Raw genomic sequence first — 19,841 nt, 5'->3', positions numbered from 1 at the left:
TTGCGTTATCCTGATGGAAGATTATGCATTTTCTGTTGACTAATTCCAGACACTTTTCGTCTAGTGTTGCTTTCCGTTGGTCTAATTGGGAGCTGTATTTGCTGGAATTAGTCATTTTGTTTTCCGAAAGGAGCTCATAATAGAGGACTCCCTTCCAGTCCCACCATATACACAACATCTCCTTCTTTGGATGAAGACCAGCCTTTGGTGTGGTTGGTGGTGGTTCATTTTGCTCGGCCCACAATCTCTTTTGTTCATTTGTACAGTATCCACTTTTCATTGCCCGTCAAAATTTGTTTTAAAAATGGAACGTTTTCATTATGTTTAAGTAGAGAGTTGCATGCGGAAGTACGGTCAAGAAGGCTTTTTTCACAACTTATGTGGAACCCAAACATCAAAGCAATTAGCAAGCTGGTACAAATTATTTTCAATGCTTGATTTGGATATTTTGAGTATGTTGGCTATGTCCTGCATGGTATAATGTTGATTGTTCTCAATGAATGTCTCAATTTGATCGCTATCAACTTCAACTGGTCCACCCAATGGGGCATCATCCAGCGAGAAATCTCCAGCATGAAACTTCGCATGTGCACATGTGCTTCAGTAGACATGTGACTTTGTTGTGACCTATGTATGTTCTCTGTGTGAATCACTTCTCACTCTTGCTGAGGCAGCTGGGACCACCAACAGCAGTTTTCTGGATTCCAGAAACTTCCTGACTCCAAAAGCCAGCTCCGACTCTGACAACAAACAGATACCTCTGGTGACCCTCTTTCTTTGAGGTTTTGCAATCATTTTTTGATAACTCATTCTCATAGAAACTCTCTTCCTGTTTGGAATATCTTTAATGGCCTCAGTTTTCATGTTTAAACTCTTGATGAATACAGGAGTCATCATTTTTACTGGGAGGGAAGGAGAGGCGTTAAATGAGGTTGACACTTGAATTGAGATTGCAAAATATCACACCCGCACATGAGATGGGGAGAGAGTTCTAGACACAGGAAACAATCCATGCAACTTGTGGAAACTGAAATTCCATGGTATTTTTTTGCAAATAGACAGTATGCTCTAAGTGCACGAACAGCAGTATGGGATTAATGTCATCTGGCATATAAAGGGAAGAATTCTCAAAAAGATTGAGTTTTAAAATTACACAGTACTCAGAAGTATAAATAGGAGAACCTCGACTCAGATTTGAGTGTGCAATTTTCCAGACTGAAATGAACAAAAGATGTTTCCAGGAAAACTAGTAAGCTGTAACTTTGGGTTAGAAAGAGGTTATTTTTATCAGAGTGTGGTAGAAAAAGTTTGAGATGTAAATTGACACTAAATTAATGTTCTATGTGATGGACAGCAACAAAGATCTTTTGAAGTTAAGTACATACTGGACATTTTCTATTCACTCCTCTAGATATGCTTTCCATCCTCTTTGACTCTGCTTCCTGCTCTGAGCTAATGGATTTGCTTTATCACGGGCTTCCGGGGAAGCACTAACACGATCCAGAAGATGCAGGGCAGTCAGGTTGGGAGACTGATTCTCCATCTTCTTCCATGGCACCCGGAGGAGGTCCACCTCGCCACCAAAAGCTATAGCTCTGCTGATCGTTGCTCCTGGGTTCTCGTACTACTCCTTCCCTTATTTTTCCAGGGCCAGTAGAGGTTTCGAATTCTCTGTGAGTGAGCCCTTCCTCATCCTGGATGATTTTCCTATAACCAACACTTTGTGAAGGTTGAAAGAGTCATTTTTTTTGTCAGGAGCTCAGCTGAGCTAGAGCTGAGCTGCCAGGTGTGGGAAGAGCAGCCGATTAAAGCCAGGAACCCAAAATGAGAGAGTTAAACCTTTAATCATTTACTGTGATGGTATAAGCAAGAGTCTCAAACCTGAGAAAAGTTGACTCCCTCCATTTTATTTTCCCCTATGGAAGGGAGGGCAGGTTGAAGGTCAGGTGGATTAACACTGATGCTGGGATATTTTCACTGTTGAGGGCACCCCAAACAAAAGGCTCTGGTCATTTTATGGACCCTGCAGTCAGGGGTGGAAAAGTACTGGGTACTGAGTTAGAGTGAGCAGAGGACCTTCCAGATTTCCCCTCCTTTCTGCTCTAAGGAGGTCTCAGCAGAGGTGCCTGAATAAGACCTTTGTCCAGGATGAAGGGACCTAAGAATTAAGGTACCTGGGCTAGGAATGTACGCATGTGAAGAGCACCACTGGCCAGAGGGCCTGAGTTCTTGACTGTACCTCCTCCCTTCAGGGACCTTGGTGCACTGGTTGTGTGCCAGCTCTGGGGTGGGTGGGCAGCTTTCCCCATAATGCCTGACATGTAAAGTCTCTGATTGCCTGTGGTCAGGCCTGAGAAAAATCCTATATAGATCTTCAACCAGGAGATGGACTTCTCACCAAGAATCTGATCGATGCATTTATTGTTACAGACCCTCAGAATGGGATCCTGAGATTGGATTACCCATCTATGTGGAGAGCACACAGCAAACCTCCTCCCCGGTGTGTGATGGTAAATGGGAGAGTTAATCCTTGGCTTGCAGTGGCCTCACGATTACTCAAATTAACATAAGTCGCTGCTAGGAGTGCAGTGTGTGTGTGTAAGATGTTGGCTGTGACACTTAGTCACCGTAATAGCAATAGAAATTAAAAAATTAACGTATCAGGAGGTAAAGTGGCTGCCTTAGAATAAATAACATGTCATAAAGAAGTCTGTGTAAATTTGTAAAGACTATGTAACTTTTTCTTTTTAAAGGGGGTAATTTCAATCAGTTATTAACTTTATAAACTCACTCCGATATTTAACCAACAACAGGATCAAATACATGAATCATGTAAATTTATTGACATTAATAAGGCAAATAAATATACTGTGTATATATCAAATAGAAATAATCTATGGGTAGAATCATAGAGAGCAAAAAAAAATCACATCACGACCTAATGTTACCATGATAATAATGACCACGTATTTCCAAAATAACTTCTTTGTAAATACATCTTAGAAGCCAGTAAATAAACCCTCTTAAATAATGTGATCGAATAGTCTAGATTACCTAAGTGTAATCCACATTACTACTCAGAGACTATGGTATCAAAAGTTTCTAAATTGTTGTTGGTCATTTCTGATAAATAAATATGGTTGTTGCCTTAGATGGAACACCAAAAAGGCTAAAATGACATTATTTTTCCCACTTAGTTGCATCTAGACAAATATCAAATCAGATCTCTTCCACAGTCACCATGATATCATCATTTTGTCTGTTATAAACTGTGTCCTGCCAAAAGAAGTTAATAAATTAGAGCTTAAGATAAATTTTGGCTTGATATAAACTTTGTACCTTCCCTTGCAGTGATTTTTTTATTTCTTTGATTATATAATGTATTCAGTAAGTATTTATGGAACTTTGACTATGCTCAAAGTACTCTCTTTGGTGTTGTATTGTACAAAAGATGAATTAGTTTGAGGTTTTAGTTTTTACAGTTATAGATCCTTTCTTTTTCCTTTCCCAGAATTCACATAAAAACTATGAAAAAGGTCAGATACTAAATATAAATTCCTGAGAAATAAAACTGTAGTTGTATGTCTTCTGTGCATCCAGGTCACCGAAAGGTAGAAGCATAACGCTAGGTAATCATCAGAAGAATCTATCATCTCTCTCTCACCATCTCTTACTGCTCAGAACATTTGAGGGCTTTTTAAAAATTGGAGTCCTAGACCTTATATCATTACTTTCAGGTGTGAAGCCCAAGCTTTCATTCTGGTGCAATGGGACTGGAATATGTCCTTTCTGAAATGGTAGATGATAGATCAACTTCTTTATAATTAAACCAAACCAAATCAAAACAAATAACAACAAAAACAACTTCTAAACTCCCCAAATGTTAATAAATTCCAAGGATAGCATCTAGAGCAAGTAATTCGATATGAAATCTCAGTATTTATTAGTTACAGTCTCTTCACCTAACATGACATTTGTTAAAATAAAATTTCAGACTCCCTCAGATACATAGTATAATATTTCACTTGAACATAAACATTCATGGTCTATTGGTTATTTTTACAGAATTCTACATAAATGTGGGGCTTTATTATTATCTAGTATAAATATGTTTTGTAAGATAGGTGACAGTTTAAAAACTTCAAAATATCTATTTAATAAAAATACATGTTACTTCTGTTTTTAAAGCTGAGAATTGTGTTAAAATTATTTTTGCAATAATCATTCCTGACATTTATACTGAGAATTGCAGAACCTTCATAAATAACCTCATTTGATACTTACACCTACTTTGTGAGGTATGTAGGGCAGGAAATAACCTTAAAGAGGTTAAGTGGCTTGTCCAAGATCCAAGTATTAAGAGGCAGCAATAAATCCAGAAATCAGGTCTTTGTATAAGGTCGTTGCTCTTCCCAGACTAATACTCTAATGGACCTGACACAAACGAAAAGTTCATTAATACAGTGGTGATATTATAATATAGTTTAGATAGTATTGTATAGTATAATATAATATAAATAGTATATAATACAAGATATAATATGATATATATATCCTTATAAATAAAAACGTTTTTCTCATTACAAAAATGAAAATAATTTTATTTTACAAAATGTGACTAAGAAAACTGAGGAAAATTAAATTCTGATAACAACTGTTAATATTTAATTCATATTTTTCTATATTATATAAATTGCCTATTTTATGGTATTTATTATTTCTAAGAAAAATATATTGCCTTTGGTTGCGTAACAGTTCAAATGCTTTGGAAGAAATAATCTTGCTGCTACTAAGAAACACATCTAAATCCAAATCAGGATCAATTTCCTCTCGACCTCCACCCTAAATCTTGAAGAACACTATACTGTTCCAGTATTTGTCGTCTGAGTCCAAATCAGAAGGATGTTGGATCTTTCTTCGCAGCTGGGGAGCTCACTGCCCTTCGGTCCCACTGTGGTGGTAGCCCTGCCCTGTTAGCCCAAGGAGGTGCCATCAGTTCAGTCCTTTGCATCCATGGTCATTCTTACTTCATCTCATCCTTTCTCCGTCCCTTTCAGTCCCGGCTGGCAACATTTCTACTCGTATAAAATTCTCAAAGCCCGTCAGCCAGTCTCCTGTGCAATTCGGGAAGGTTCAAGCCATTGACAAGTGGGTCCTCCACACATCTTTTCTGGATAAACCATCTCTACTCCTGGTTTCTGCCAAGATGCTTGTTTGGATCCCTGTGCCACACACTTAACGTATTTATTTAGTTTTGGCTGCGTTGGGTCTTCGTTGCTGTGCGTGGGCTTTCTCGAGTTGCGGTGAGCGGGGGCTATTCTTGATTGTGGTGCGCGGGCTTCTCATTGTGGTGGCTTCTCTTGTTACGGAGTACGGGCTCTAGGCAAGTGGGCTTCATTAGTTGTGGAATGCAGGCTCAGTAGTTGTGGCTAGTGGGCTTAATTGCTCCGCGGCATGTGGGATCTTCCCGGACCAGGGACTGAACCCATGTCCCCTGCGTTGACAGGCAGATTCTTAACCACTCTGCCACCAGGAAAACCTTTACTCTCTTTAGCAAAAGTTGCCCTGCAATTCCTTTGGTGTTCACTCCACAGCGTGCTTTCTCATTTTTTGCAATATGGATAGTCTGAGAATTTTCCAAACCTTCAAGTTCTGCTTGTTTTTTGCTTTTTGCTGGTGTACATCTAGTAAGTATGTCATTTTAATTTCCTCTGGTGAAAAAAGTTTCTCACACTTTCCGTATTTTTGATGACCTTGAAAGTTTTGAGTAGTTGTCAGTTTTGTTTCATTTTGTAGAATGATCATCAATTAGGATTTGTCTATTTTTTTTTTGCGACTAGACTGGAATTGTGTTTGTTGTTGTTGCTGTTGTTTTGAGGAAGACTACCACAGAGGTAAAGTGCCATTTTTCATTTTCATCACACAATATCAAGGGTATATGCTACCAACAGGACTTGTCACTATTGGTGTTAACCTTGACCATCCAGCAGAGGTAGAATTTGTCAGGATTCTTCATTGTGAGGTTATACTTTTAGTCCCCCTTTTCAAATCCTTTAGTATGCAATCTTCCCTTGAGTTCAGAGAATCTACATACATTATTTGGGATTCTTCTGCATGGGAGATTTGGATCTTCTCCCTCATTTATTTATTTATTACATCATTTATTTATATCATTATGGACTCATGGACACTTACTTTATACCCTTAGTAATGATCTAATATTACTTTATTTTGTCAAATTGTTTCCATTTTATTTATTGTGATCCCTTTTAGTTGGGTCCTGTGTCCCATTGACACATCCGCTCATTGTAGGACTTCTGAGCACTTTATTTTTTTTTGTACCATAAGCTCTCTAGACTCTTCCTATAAAATTTCTGTCCATTCCTAGAATCAGTGATTGTTTTCAAGGAATTTTTAATAGGAGAATGGCATTAGAGACCAAAATTTGGATGCTGGGTGATAATTTATTTTCACACATTTATAATATATTATTAGGTACTTTATATGTATATTTAATATACATAAGCATGTATCAAAATGAATAAAAACTTTATATTCTATAAATATCACTTTTATAAATTTTGGATTCAAATCTTTGTTGATTTTATACCATGTGTATGTCTTTCTCATAGTATCATTTGTCTTTTAACTTTGTTACTAGTGCCTTTTCCTGTATAGACCTAAAACATATTTAATGTAATCTAGTCTGTCTATCTTTTACTTTTTGGCTTATACTTTGTTTTGTTTATATAATGTTTTAATGCCCTTAGAATATAAATATATTCAGTTGTAACATGTTGAAAGTTTTAAATTTTCATTTTCTGTATTATGTCTTTAACTGGGCATGTTTTTTGAAGCACACTGTGAAATAGGGATTGAATTTCACTTTTGCACATATAAATTATCAGTTGTCCTAGAACCATTTATTGAATAGTTCACCAATCATGAACCAATTCGTAGTGCTATCCCTATCAAATGTTTTATCTCTATAAATGTTTGATGTATTTCTAGGCTTTCAATTTAACTCGTTACTTAATGCAGGGTCAACTCCAGACATTAAAATGAATCTTGGTATCTGGTAGATTGACTACCTCCCTAAGTCACTGTTTTTCAAAATTGATTAAGCCAGAATCTTATCTTCTATCAAGAGTTTGGACTTCTGTAATGGTTAATAATGAGAATATCATGGATTAGGTAGCAATCAGGTAGATGGCTTCCTTCAGCTGCTGTGTATGAGACTCTGTCTCTCCTTTTCTAAACTTACTGGCTCATCTAGTCTAAGTTTTAGGCATCTTTTTTTTAAAAACCTCTTTTTATAGCTGCTGGTTAAAAACAGGAATTCTGTATAGCTCTTGTGTATGCCTGTATAGCTCCTGACTCCTGACTTCTGCCTCCTTTGGATACTATTTATTCTTTGTTTCTTGTAGGACATGAATTTCGAATGGCCTTTATCTATTTCTGGATCCAAAGACTCACAAGTCTAACAACTAGCAGCTCATACCTCTGATTTTTCCCCATTCCTTGTACACAAACAGGTTTATCTGTGTGTGTGTGTGTGTGTGTGTGTGTGTGTGTATGTGTGTTTGTGTGTGTAGAGTTGGAAAGAGGATAGAAACTCAAGTTTAAAATCTGTTATACTAGAATATGAGTAGTTTTCCTTTTCACTTGCTGAAGAAGAAATAAAAAATAAAAAGAGTTATTATGTAACTGCAAGGAAAATAGTCCAGTGAAAAAAATAAAGATTTTTAGGTATGAGTATAGAAAAAGAAGTTTGAGGAATGGACACGCGGTCCTTGGCTGAGTACAGTTTTGGAATAACCATTCTCTGTCTCTCTATATTTAATGCCTTCTTTAAGGAGCTTTTATTATTCACTAAGACTGGATAACATGCCATGCAATGCATACAAGCCTTTCATAAGAGAAAGGTTCAAAGCAGAACATAATGACAGATTTTCAGTAAACAAGAACAGGTTAAAGAGATTGAACGGAAGCTAAAAGCTACATCTCAAATCCATTCAGCCAAGAGTAGATAAATCTTCGGTCCTCAAAAATTCCACTCCTGTGCTTTTAAAACTCTAAGCTATTATGAAATACATGTTGGTACCGGAGGGCCCTCATTATCTACACAATAATAGCCTCAGGAAAGCCTACATTTGCAGGCCTCCTGCACTTAGCAAATTAGGAGTATCAGAATCTCAAGTGGGTTTCCCCCTTTGTTCCATTATAATAGAGAATTCCAGAGAGTTAGGTGGCTTTGAAATATTTAGTTTATGTGAATGTATGTAAACATTTATTTTGTACTTGAAACATTATAGATTAGGGAGTCAATATCCTCTTTGAGTATAATTTATGCATTTGGGTGTTCTAAACACCCTCATCAAGATGCCCAGTTCTTTATATTTATTTTTTCCCTCATTTTAGCGATAAGATCTAATAGAAATCATATTTCTGGAGAATAAAATTGTTTGATATTTCAGTTTAAGGTTTTGCCTCTTTTATTCCTCTCCTCCACCTCACCTCCATTTCTTTAACGTGACTGGGGAAGTTGTTGCTAGAATATCATTTGAAAAGGACAAACTTGCTTATGGATTAATTATGGATTGCTGGGGTTTAATGTACGAAATATTTTAATAGGTGAAAAAAGGATGAGAGAGTAGAACATTTTCTCATGTTGCTTTGGTACAATATTGCCTTTTTGTTTTGAAATTCTAAAGATAAAATATTCAACTTTAAAATGCAACATTTGTAAAATATATACTTTTATATTTAATGTCACTGCTTCATATAATTTAAACAGATTTTAAAATTTTTCCTAGGTGTAGCTAGTTTTGTTAGACAAATTTCACAAATCTTTATGGAAATTGTGTTTATAGACATTACACCAAACACATGAACTTCCCTCTTTCTCTCCTGAAAGTTTATTAAAAAATATAAAGGAATAGAAAAATATATATAAACCAATAATAGCAGAATCAGGACAAGGTCAACAGTGGACAAAGGATTTCCAGATTTGGGGAAGGTAAAAGTTATAAAACTGTGTTGGCAAATGAAAGCAGAGGTAACCAAAGCAGTGAGAGAGGAAGGCAACCTGTCCTGGAAAGGTTTTGACTGTGGATCTGAGAAACAGTGGTGGAAGCCAAGGAGGGAGAGTGAAAGAAGAGAATGTTAGAGCTGAAAATGAATGAATTCCTAGAAAGTTGCTTTGTTTTAATACACAGTTGACCCTTCAGCTTCCATGCATAGTGCAGGCAACTTACAGTTTATCCCCAGAGGGAACAAATCAATGCTTTTGCAGAAGGAAATGGAAAAAGGAATACTAGGAGTGTTGGAGAAGTTTAGTGGGTCGAGGCATTCCAGAAGAAAACCCTCACCATTCCACTTTGACCTTACCTGAATAACAAGTAACCTCTGAATGCTCACTCTAAAAAGAATCATGTCCATAAAAACAAGGTCTTCATATTCTCATTTTTAAAAGTTATAGTTTATAAATAATCAGTATATATTAATATGAATATTTTCTAGAAATATATTTTTATTTATCAGTATAAATAATACAGAATAAAAAGAAAGAGTAAATCACTTAAGATGAAAGAGAGATTCAAGGAGGCCGTTCAAAAATATATTTCCAACAAAAGTTATTAAATGTCATATTCAAAAAGTGGAAAAGGTATGGCAAATTCAAAGAGAAGGAAAATAAAAGAAGAAATAGCCTTTAGAGCAAAAAAAAATGTTTGGTAAAATAAATTAATAGTAACAATAATAAATTGAGTTTGTAAGGTAAAGTCATGCAAATACCATGAAAAGTAAAGCTTAAATTCATTTGCATATAAAAACTCTACATTTTTGCGTTTCCCCCACCCATTTTATACGCTATTGATATTATAATCATCAACTACAAATTGGCACTTGCCATCTATCTCTACAGGGATTAAATCACGTGCTGCTGCAGCTGCTGACTTTCAACACCCCCTGAAAGGAGCGCAGATGGAGAGCAGCAATGAGGCACTCCGTGCTCTGGGAAAAACTGGCAGAACAGGTCTTCAGATAGTTAGATATTTTCAGGAGATGACTTTATGAGCCCAATTCTTGTATCTCCCTGTATCTAGAAAAGCACTAAAATCCTTCACGGTGACGTCTGCTCCTCGTGATTAGCAGAAACCTTCTGCAAAAAATATGTGCTCGATTGCATGTACTCTCCCTTCACCAAAATCACATATATACTGACCTTCCCCCTACCTCTTTGGAGCAGTTTCTCAGAACTATCTGAAATGCTGTCTCCCAGGCTATAGTCCTCATTTTGCCCCAAATAAAACTTAACTCACAACTTTCATGTTCTGCATATTTTTTTAATTTGACACAATTTATATCTATATATATTGTTTATCCATTAACAAATTACTGTAGCTATAGTTATTTTTAATACTTTTGTCCTTTAGTAATGCTCTGTTTAATAACATGAAAGTGCTGTCAACTATTCTTGCAACTTCTGTATATTTGAAATTATTTTAAAATAAAATTTACCAAAAGAAAAGAAAAAAAAAGTGCCTGATAAAATATCAAGCATATAAAGCAAACAAACAAATAAAAAGAAAAACAAAAACAAACTATGGCGTGCTCACAATATTAATGTCATTGACATATTCTATGTCATAATTGGGGGTACAAATCACATACCCCTGACAGTTTCCAGAATCTCATGGTGAAGACTCCACCTGCGTAAGTATAAACAGTCCCCCATTCCTATTTATTTAAATGTAGATACTGCAGTAAAGTCCCTTTCTCGTTCAGCTACCATGAGTTTTAACATATCTTGCCCCAGAGGTAGAAATTAATCCAGAACAGATTGACCCTTTCCCTACTCTTGTGCTTAGTAATAACTCTCCAAGTCAAACTGGTCAGGACTCTTCTACTTAAAGACCTTTTGAATCCTTTGCTGACCTTTTCTATAGTGCCGATGCTGGCAGAGATTTGTGCCACAGAGAAGCTGGGTAAAAGTTACTGCTATAGCCAGGAAGTCTCTCTCATAGAAGTACAGGGCTCAGGGGGTGAAGCTAATACTTATAGAGCAAATCCTTATCGGAAGATCATATCCAGTGGGTGGTATATGAGACTAACATTCTCTGCCCAGCTTACCACCCAATGAGGCTTCAGTAAAGCCCTTTCCAGCTTCAGAGTGTCTTGAATAATTAAGTTTTACATAGGATTTTTAGCCATAAATGTGTAAATAGAAATTAAAGTTCTCATGAAAGAGCATAATACAATAACTAATAAGTGACCAGGAATTGGTCAGAGCAGTGTATGTCAATTGATCAGCAGCTCTCTTGGTGTAGGTGATCAAGAATTAGGCAAAGTTGACAAAACCATTATGAGCAGAGAAACAATAGTGATTTCCACTCAAGAACATATCCAAAGTCAAGCATGGAGAAATGTAAAAATGTCTAATAGATCATGAACAATTTAAAAGGAGCTAAACTGATAGGAAATCCTGCAAGGGACATCATAGGGTTAGTATGAAGAACACGTGGCAAAGGAAAGGAGAATGTGACCCTGAGCCTTGAAAACAAAACTCCCTGTAAGGAACCTGGTTAACTGAATCCCTGTGACGGTCCTACACTCTGAGGATGCCCGGGGAATGTTCTGCGGACTGTTCTTGGTCAGGCTTAGGCCCAGGGCAAATTAAGCTATTCCGAGATTGTTGCTTGCCTATGTTTATTTTTTTTTCCCTTTTCCCCCTGGCCTGAAGAAGACTTACCTATTACAGCCGATGATTGCTAAGCTCTAAAATAAGAAGTGATATAGCCAGAGGTGCTTTTGGTAATTGTAATGTATTGCCCATAGGAAACTATGAAAGACTTGGGAAAACAAGCTATTCTGGTATATCATATGAGATCTAAGAAAAGTGATGAAGGAGAAATCTAGAGATGATTATTCAAGTACTAATTTTTGTGGACAATTAATGCAGGCCATATTTTTTTTAATTGATTTGGCTTTACCTAATCTGGATTATGGATGTGATAGAAAGTAGGTAATTCGTTTTATTAAATCTTGTTTGTTCCCATTATGTAAAGATAAAATATATTTCAATAGGAAACCATGTGAATAACTTAACTTTATAAATAGAATTTTTAAAAGCAAGAGTAAGGTGTTTCTAATTTAAGATTGGATAAACAAGTCCCTTATGGAATGATGTCAATAAGCTTCCTACTAAGGTAAAAATTTCACTAATTGGAAGCAAAGCCTCAGGATCTTCCTAACCTGATTGTTAAGACATGTGTGTATGATCAAAGAAGGAAAATGTGAACAGTCCCATTGAACACAAGTAGCTTCATTTAGAAAAAGAGATAATAACATATAAAGAATATTTATCACTGGCAGCTTGTGATTAATATTTGATTTACAATGTACCTCGTATTTGAATCTCCTCCATTACTTATACTTATTAGCCTTCTTCTCACTGTCATCACTTTTCATCTTCTCACCATTGCTAAGAAATATATGACTGAGATAACTGCACCACATCCCACGTATGCTGTGCTCTATTTAACTGAGACAGCAATATTCAAGGGTGCGCTGATGCTGACACAGACTTTAGTAAGAACAATTTCACCTGGGAATAACTCTCCTTGCCTAACTAGTGAAGCCAGCATTCCTGAAATATAGGTAGCAACACACTAATTATTAAGAATTGAACCACAACCCCTTGTCAGGGTCCCATGGTGGTAAAGATTGGGGTGTTTCAAGGACATTTTAAAGAGTTTCAATTTACCTATGACAGGTAAGTCACAGCTAAGAAAGCAGTCATTTATACCTGTGACATGTGGATGATGGATGAGTCACCCCACAATGCATCTCCTTCCACTAGTGGTTTAGGATGTCCTCATTTTTATTATGTAAAAGAAGAATCACAATTTAGTGATCACCAGCTTACATACTTCAGCATATTCACAGCCATAAATACCATCCATCACATCTGATATTCTGCTTGGCTGTTCTAGAATCATTCAAAATAAAGCAAACATAATAGCAAGAATTATTAACATTTATGTGAGGAGGCATTTCAAAATCTCCTAACTTCCTTCTGACTCTTGATTTCCAACTATATCAGCAAGGGAACCACTCAATGATCTATTTTCAATTGTTCAACAACAAAAGAATAATTATATCATATCTGGATGTCAGACAAATAGTAATGTACTTGAGGCTACATCACATTCTTATTGCAATACTATTTATATTCATATAAATATGTGACATTAAAGAGTGCAATATTTATCTTGTTTTGTAACTCCTTCTCATCTCATTTCTTCTCAGTCCTGTGATCTGAGAAAACATCTCCAAGAATTAGTTTCAAATAATTATGTTTTTTAACCCCAGTAAAAAATAATTGCAAGGTCTTCACCTTATACAAATCCATATTTAATATTAGCTTATTATTCTATGCAAGAAGAAAAATGTTGTTTAACAAAATTACAAATAAATAAAGCTTAGAGAAAACACATCTAAGTATGTTTAAAAGACTTTTATTTGTCCTTACTGATTTTTTTTTCTCCTATTTTCAATGGTAGGGTAAACTAATTTGGATCGTCCACATGCTTTTGTATCATTAACACATGCTGTAATATGGTTTATACTATTTTTATGTTAGTATTACCTGTATGGTTTATTCCTATTGCTTGTATTCCCAATTGTCACGAATATTTATTTACAAAAGGAAAAAAAATGTAAGAATGATGATTGATTTGGTACTATGTAAGGGATGTCCCCTTGGACTCAGTCAAGCTGACAGAGTCAAATGGTCAATAGTTGATATGAGTCTGATAATTGACAGGAGACAACAAAGATGACAAGGAGGAAAAGATACACAGATAAGGCATCAGAAATTCAGAAAGGAGAATCAGGAACCCCCTGACCTTCCTGCAGGCTAGTTTACACTGGAGGACAATATAGCAAGAAACAAGAACGAAGAGGTAGATAGATGGATGGATAGATAGATAGATAATAGATAGGTATAAATATAGGTAGTCTTTGATTAAGTTAGAGAATACTGGACTCAAATAATACAAACAAAATAGAATGTGTGGGAAATTCCTAGAAAGTACACCATTAAAAAAACTACTGTCATGACAAAATAAATGGCTTTTGGATTCAATTTGCTTTTCTTAGATTTTTCTTTCTTGCTAAAGCTATTATATGCTAGTTCCACAAAATAAGTTCAGGAATGTTTTATTTTGCTATTAATTCATATATAACATTCTTTGATAATTTTGTGTTTGTGTGTATGCTTTTTTTGATTTTTAATCACTGAGTTAACATCTAAAATGGTTTTAAAAGTCTGTTCATTACAGTATTTCTTTTTGTGCCAGTTTTGGAAATGTGCATTTTGCAAGGAAATTGTTCACATTATGTAAACACACGTAAGTGTGTTCGAAATAGTTTTATATAAAATTTTTGATGTATGTCTATTCTTATGAAGTAATCATTTTTATCTGTGCATCTTTCACAAATGTTGCTCACTCTTACCAGAAGTTTTCCTGTTTTATTATTCTTTATACAAAGCTATTAGGTTTTTGGACATTCAATAATACCTTTGTTTTATAGTCCATTATTTTCTAGCCTTTTCTTTGTTCTCGCTTTCCCCCTAATTTCTTTTTGACTGACTCTGTTTTTCAGTTTCAAATTTGTTAAGTGGTTTTTTAATTCATAATTTTCTTCAGTAAGTACCTAATACTAAAACTATAATTATTATAAGTAACTAATAATAAAAATTTAAGTGCAGATGACAAGTTGCTGTCTGTGTACAATGATTTCATTTTTTTAGTTCTAAGTAAAGTCCTGATTTCCATAATGATTTCATCATTTATCTGCAAGATTTTTTTTGTAGTGTGTTGTTACTTTCCAAATATATTTTATATTTTGTTTTTCCTAGTTATCTTTTGCTGGTTGAATTCTAACTCATTTTATTTTAGTGTCAGAAAAGTTTGTACAATACTCATACTTTGATATAAACCCAAAACCACTTAAATTTTTTGTTTAGCTTTTCAGAAACCAGGCAGGTAGCAGAAATTTGATGTGAAGACAAGCTTGTTGATACAAATTCTCCAGGGATTTGTTTTCCTTCCTCTGTGAACCCAGCCTGTGATCATGAAGTTCTTTGTGGTCTCCAAACAATGGGGGGATGGAGGGAGTCTCCGTGTGTTGAACCTACCCTGAGTTAGTCATTTCAGTTTTGTCTATTCTTCCCTCTGCTGTTTTAAATGCTGAAATTTTATCGTGAAGATCCATAAAAACCTCCCTGTTTGCTTATCCCTCTTGTTTGTTTTTTCCCTTCTCTGTGTTGGCTCTGGTGACTTCTACTGTCTCCTGAACTCAGCTATTTATACAAAAAGCTATTTTATATTTAACCATAATCTCTAACTGGTTTGTATCACAAAGGTTTAAAAATATATATATCTGCTCTATCATAATGCTGGATATAAAAGTTTGAACTTTTTTCCCAAATAATTAGAATAAAAAGGAGAATGAAAATCTCACTGCAGTTTTTCATTAGCTTTGCTTTGAAGATACATCTACTGTGTGAGGAAACTGCTCAATTGATTCTTGAGGATATGATCTGGAAACCACACGTCAGATACTGTAGCCTCCATTCTTGACGTCAACAGAAAACCATGACTTACAATTTCAGGTGGACCATGAAGTAGACTGAAGGTGCTAGAAAGGCTAAGAAGGCGGTTAAAGGGTGCTTTAAAGAGATAAAGAGGTGAAAGCACCCTTAGAAGTACCTATTTTGGCAACATATTGTTAAATGATATTCTTGTGGAAACTCTGACATGTTGAAAGTTTAAAAGGATCACAACCCATTAGACTGGCATTGTGTACTATCCTATCCCTATGAGTTTTATAATATATTGGATTTTTTTCACCAACAGAAACATAATTAGTTCACAACTCTCCATATGGCTGTCAGAAGGAATATATTAAAATAATTTCATTTTCACTGGATCAACTGATAAATCTCCTATGCAGAAAGAGCTCTTCCTCTTCCAAATCAGAAACTTACTAAAATTTATTACATAGTATATTAAAACTAAAATTTATATGGTGTGACACCAAATAAGCTGAAAGTTTATTTTTTAAGCAAAAGATACATAAACAAATACCATACTTTACCTAATTAACTCTGTAGTGACCCAGACTTTACAGCATACATTGTCTTATATACTAGAAAATTCAAAACTGAAGTGGTATTGCAATGAATACAGTCTTGGCCACAGATGAGACAGTATAACCATTGATTGTTTTCTTGGCTGTTGTGCTATGACTCTTCTAGGTTTCTGTGCTAATAAATTTTTTGGTTTGATAGTTTTTAATTTACATGTGAAATGTAAATCTTAAAAGGTAATGCCACACATACTGGGTCTCTACAGAAATGTTCGCAGGCTTTTGTAATTAATGGATTTAATCATCTTTAATAGAGTTTACTGTTTTACCCATATCTCTTGAATTTTAAAACGATATAGCAAGATGCTAATCCTTCGTTTATTGTCTCTATTTTAAGATAAACTGTTAAGTGTTCCAAATGAAATCTATATCTTATCATTATTGCAAATAATGCAGTAAATTAGGACATTTGGAATGAAGAAGATTGATATTGACTTATAGTATTTTAAACCAAGCAGCAAGCATCAGCTGATATAAACTTTGAAGTTATTAGATCTTATACTTTTCATAATAAATAAGAATTCAACTAAGATTCTCAATTTTGCTAACCTTTATGAATAAAATAAAAAATTTTATAATAAAGTAATTTTTAAAATATTTAAAAACACAGGAACACATAAGAATAATAAAATCATATTCTCTGAGATTAACATATGACACTTCCCTGTATTTTTTTCTTTTTTTTTTTCTCATGTATCATTTTAACTAACTCATCATCTCTATGTCAAATGGAATGGCAATATAAAAAGAAATGTACCGTAATGTAGCATTTTCCAGCAGAATAGTATAAGGGTCTTAATTTTAATTGCCATTTAATATTGCAAACATGTATTTGTTCAAAAATAGATTTGTTCTCACCCAGTGCAATGCTGGTAAATGTTACACAACCAGCCCTTCAAAGAACAGAACTGCCAGCTTGATGTCACTGAAAGTGAATTTGGTGAAGAGATGCTGTCCACAGCCTAAAGCCAGTTTGAGTCGCTCTATACACCACAGCCTCAAGACCCAGCAGTTGCTTTCACGTTGTTGCTATAAAAAATGCATCTTCCAGTGAATATCTTTATGAAAACACTTTTACGTATGGGGGTTTTCTGTAGAAAAAATTCAAAACAACATGATTCCTCTTCGAAAGCCAATTTGCTTTCTACAAGGCTGTGCCAATAATAACAAGGAAATATAAAATTATGCTAATAAATAGCTGTTAAAATTACATGTAATGGGGACTCCTCTGGCGGTCTAGTGGTTAAGACTATGCACTCCTAATGCAGGGAGCACAGGTTCCATCCCTGATCGGGGAACTAAGATCCTGCATGCCGCACAGCCCTGCCAAAAAAAAAAAAAAAAGAAAATTGCATGTGTGTCATTTTCTTCATTTTCTTTTGTTCTGGAAAACCTGCATTTGGTAAAATTGGTAAATGGCAGTTTATTTCAGGAATTTTTACCATTGTCCTAAATTCTAACAACATTGATTTGTTTTGCCAGTTTTGTTCTTCAATTAATGAAATATAACTATATATATAAAATAGTTAATAGTGCATTATATAATATATATGTATATAATTACTTAATAGTGTAATTCCTCCAGGTTTGTTCTTCATTTTGTTTTGACTACTCTTTGTATTTCCACATGTATTCTAGAATCAGCTTAACAAATTCTGGAAAAATGAACCTCATAAGATTATTAACAATTTTATACTATTGAATATCTTAATCCATACTTATGATACATCTCTCCATTTATATCAGTCTAATTTTACTTATGTCAATACCATTTTATTGTTTTCAATGCAGAGGTCTCTTATTTTTTCTCAGATTTAGTCCTAGATGGTTGTTTTTTGATGTTATTGCTAATTGTATTATTTTAAAACACTTATTTCTATTTGTTTGTGATATGTAAAATTATAATTGGTTATTGCATATATATGTGTACAAATAATTTTGTACGTTGTCACCAGCAGCCTTTCTAAATTCATCATATTTCAGCTTTTCCTTCACCACAGAGCCTGGCATTGAGTGTTCAATCAAAATTTGTTTATTTAAATTTGTAATTCAGTGCTACTTAGCTCCCAAATTGTACATGCAGATGGTGGAGGGTCTCAAGGTACCTAAGAACCTCCTTGATAAAGGTGATTATCATGGGTGGGACGAAAGTTTGGCTCTCATGTTGCCCACTGGAGTGAAGGGAAGTGATTTAAAGTGGTCTGTGTCTTTGTTGTATTCCCTCTGCAGAGCCACAGGACTCAATCTATTCAGAAAGACAACCAGGGCACATTATCCCAGAGGTTACAATAAGCTGCCTGGCAGACATCTAGCTTCCCCAATCTGTTCTTGCTGAGCCCTGACCAAGTCCTTAATTTTGTCAGCTCCACATCCCTAAATGTTTGCCTCTGATGAAGTACTAGGACTCAACATCAGTCTATTTCAACGTGGTTTCAGCCCATTGTATACAGCAGCCAGCAAGCACACAAGGGCTCTTCATGAGAATAAGCCAACATTGCTCACGTACTGGTCCTGTCTGTTTCTTGGCCTACTCACAAGCCCATTAACATACAAAATAAGCAATTTATTTATATTCCACACACTTCCTCTTATATAATAACACATTTCAAAAAGGAAATGTTTTATATTTCATAACGAAAGTGAGATTTTTAATTGTGCAAAGAGCATTGTCAATTGCAATATGAATTAGATGAAAATAATTATTTTTTATTTCTTGAAAAATAATCCTATAAGATCTTGAGGATCTCACAATGAAGAGCTTATGGATCTCTTATTAATGTAGCAAGATATGTATAATTAAGTGTAGGTCATTATGACTTTCTGAAGAAAAAGGACACATAAATTGATGGGCTATAATTGTTTACTGCTTTCAAGTGCCTAAGTGTCTGGGTTTCCTATAATCAACCTCACTTTTAGCCAAAGAACCTTGTCCAAATATAATTACTTTAAGTTTGAAGTCACATTAAATATAGGAAGAAAGGGGAATTCATGAAACTCTTGTTTGAAAACATGGCTACACTTCACAACTTCTCTGCTGATATCTAATTATTGTGTGCCGGTGGAACAAGGACAGACTAAATTCCATCCTTTTTGTGTACTAAGCCTGTACAAGAGTTTCTTTCTGCACAGCGCCAGAATCCAAGTCTTCTATTTATATATGAACAGATGAAATTTTAAAGATTTGAATGCATTGCGATGAAAATATAAAATGCAGAGTCATTTCGGTCAGCTCTGAGTGCATGTTCAAATAAATTTTAATTATAAACTCACAGAAAATGAGTAATTTTATTTTTAATATCCTTCACTCAAATGAACAAAATGTATTTTGAAACTTTAATTTAGTCTGTCTTTTCTTTGTCCTAATGTGGTTTTCTAATTATGTATACTTAGGCACCATAAGGTAAAAGTGAACACTCATCTTTCACTTTCATCAGCTTCACCCAACACACACACACACACACACACACACACACACACACACAATGTTGTGGTTCTCATTTTTTATCCTTTTATGCCTTTTGGAGACAGACAGAGATTTGAAAGCCTTGGTTTTCTTTTTCAAGAGCAAAACACTTAGAGGGAAAAGGGTTTTGTACTCTAGAAACCTTGACTTATAATATCAA

The sequence above is a fragment of the Phocoena phocoena genome, chromosome 1, assembly GCF_963924675.1.
Source record: "Phocoena phocoena chromosome 1, mPhoPho1.1, whole genome shotgun sequence".
Taxonomy (NCBI): Eukaryota; Metazoa; Chordata; class Mammalia; order Artiodactyla; family Phocoenidae; genus Phocoena; species Phocoena phocoena.
This window is presented reverse-complemented; position numbering follows the sequence as displayed.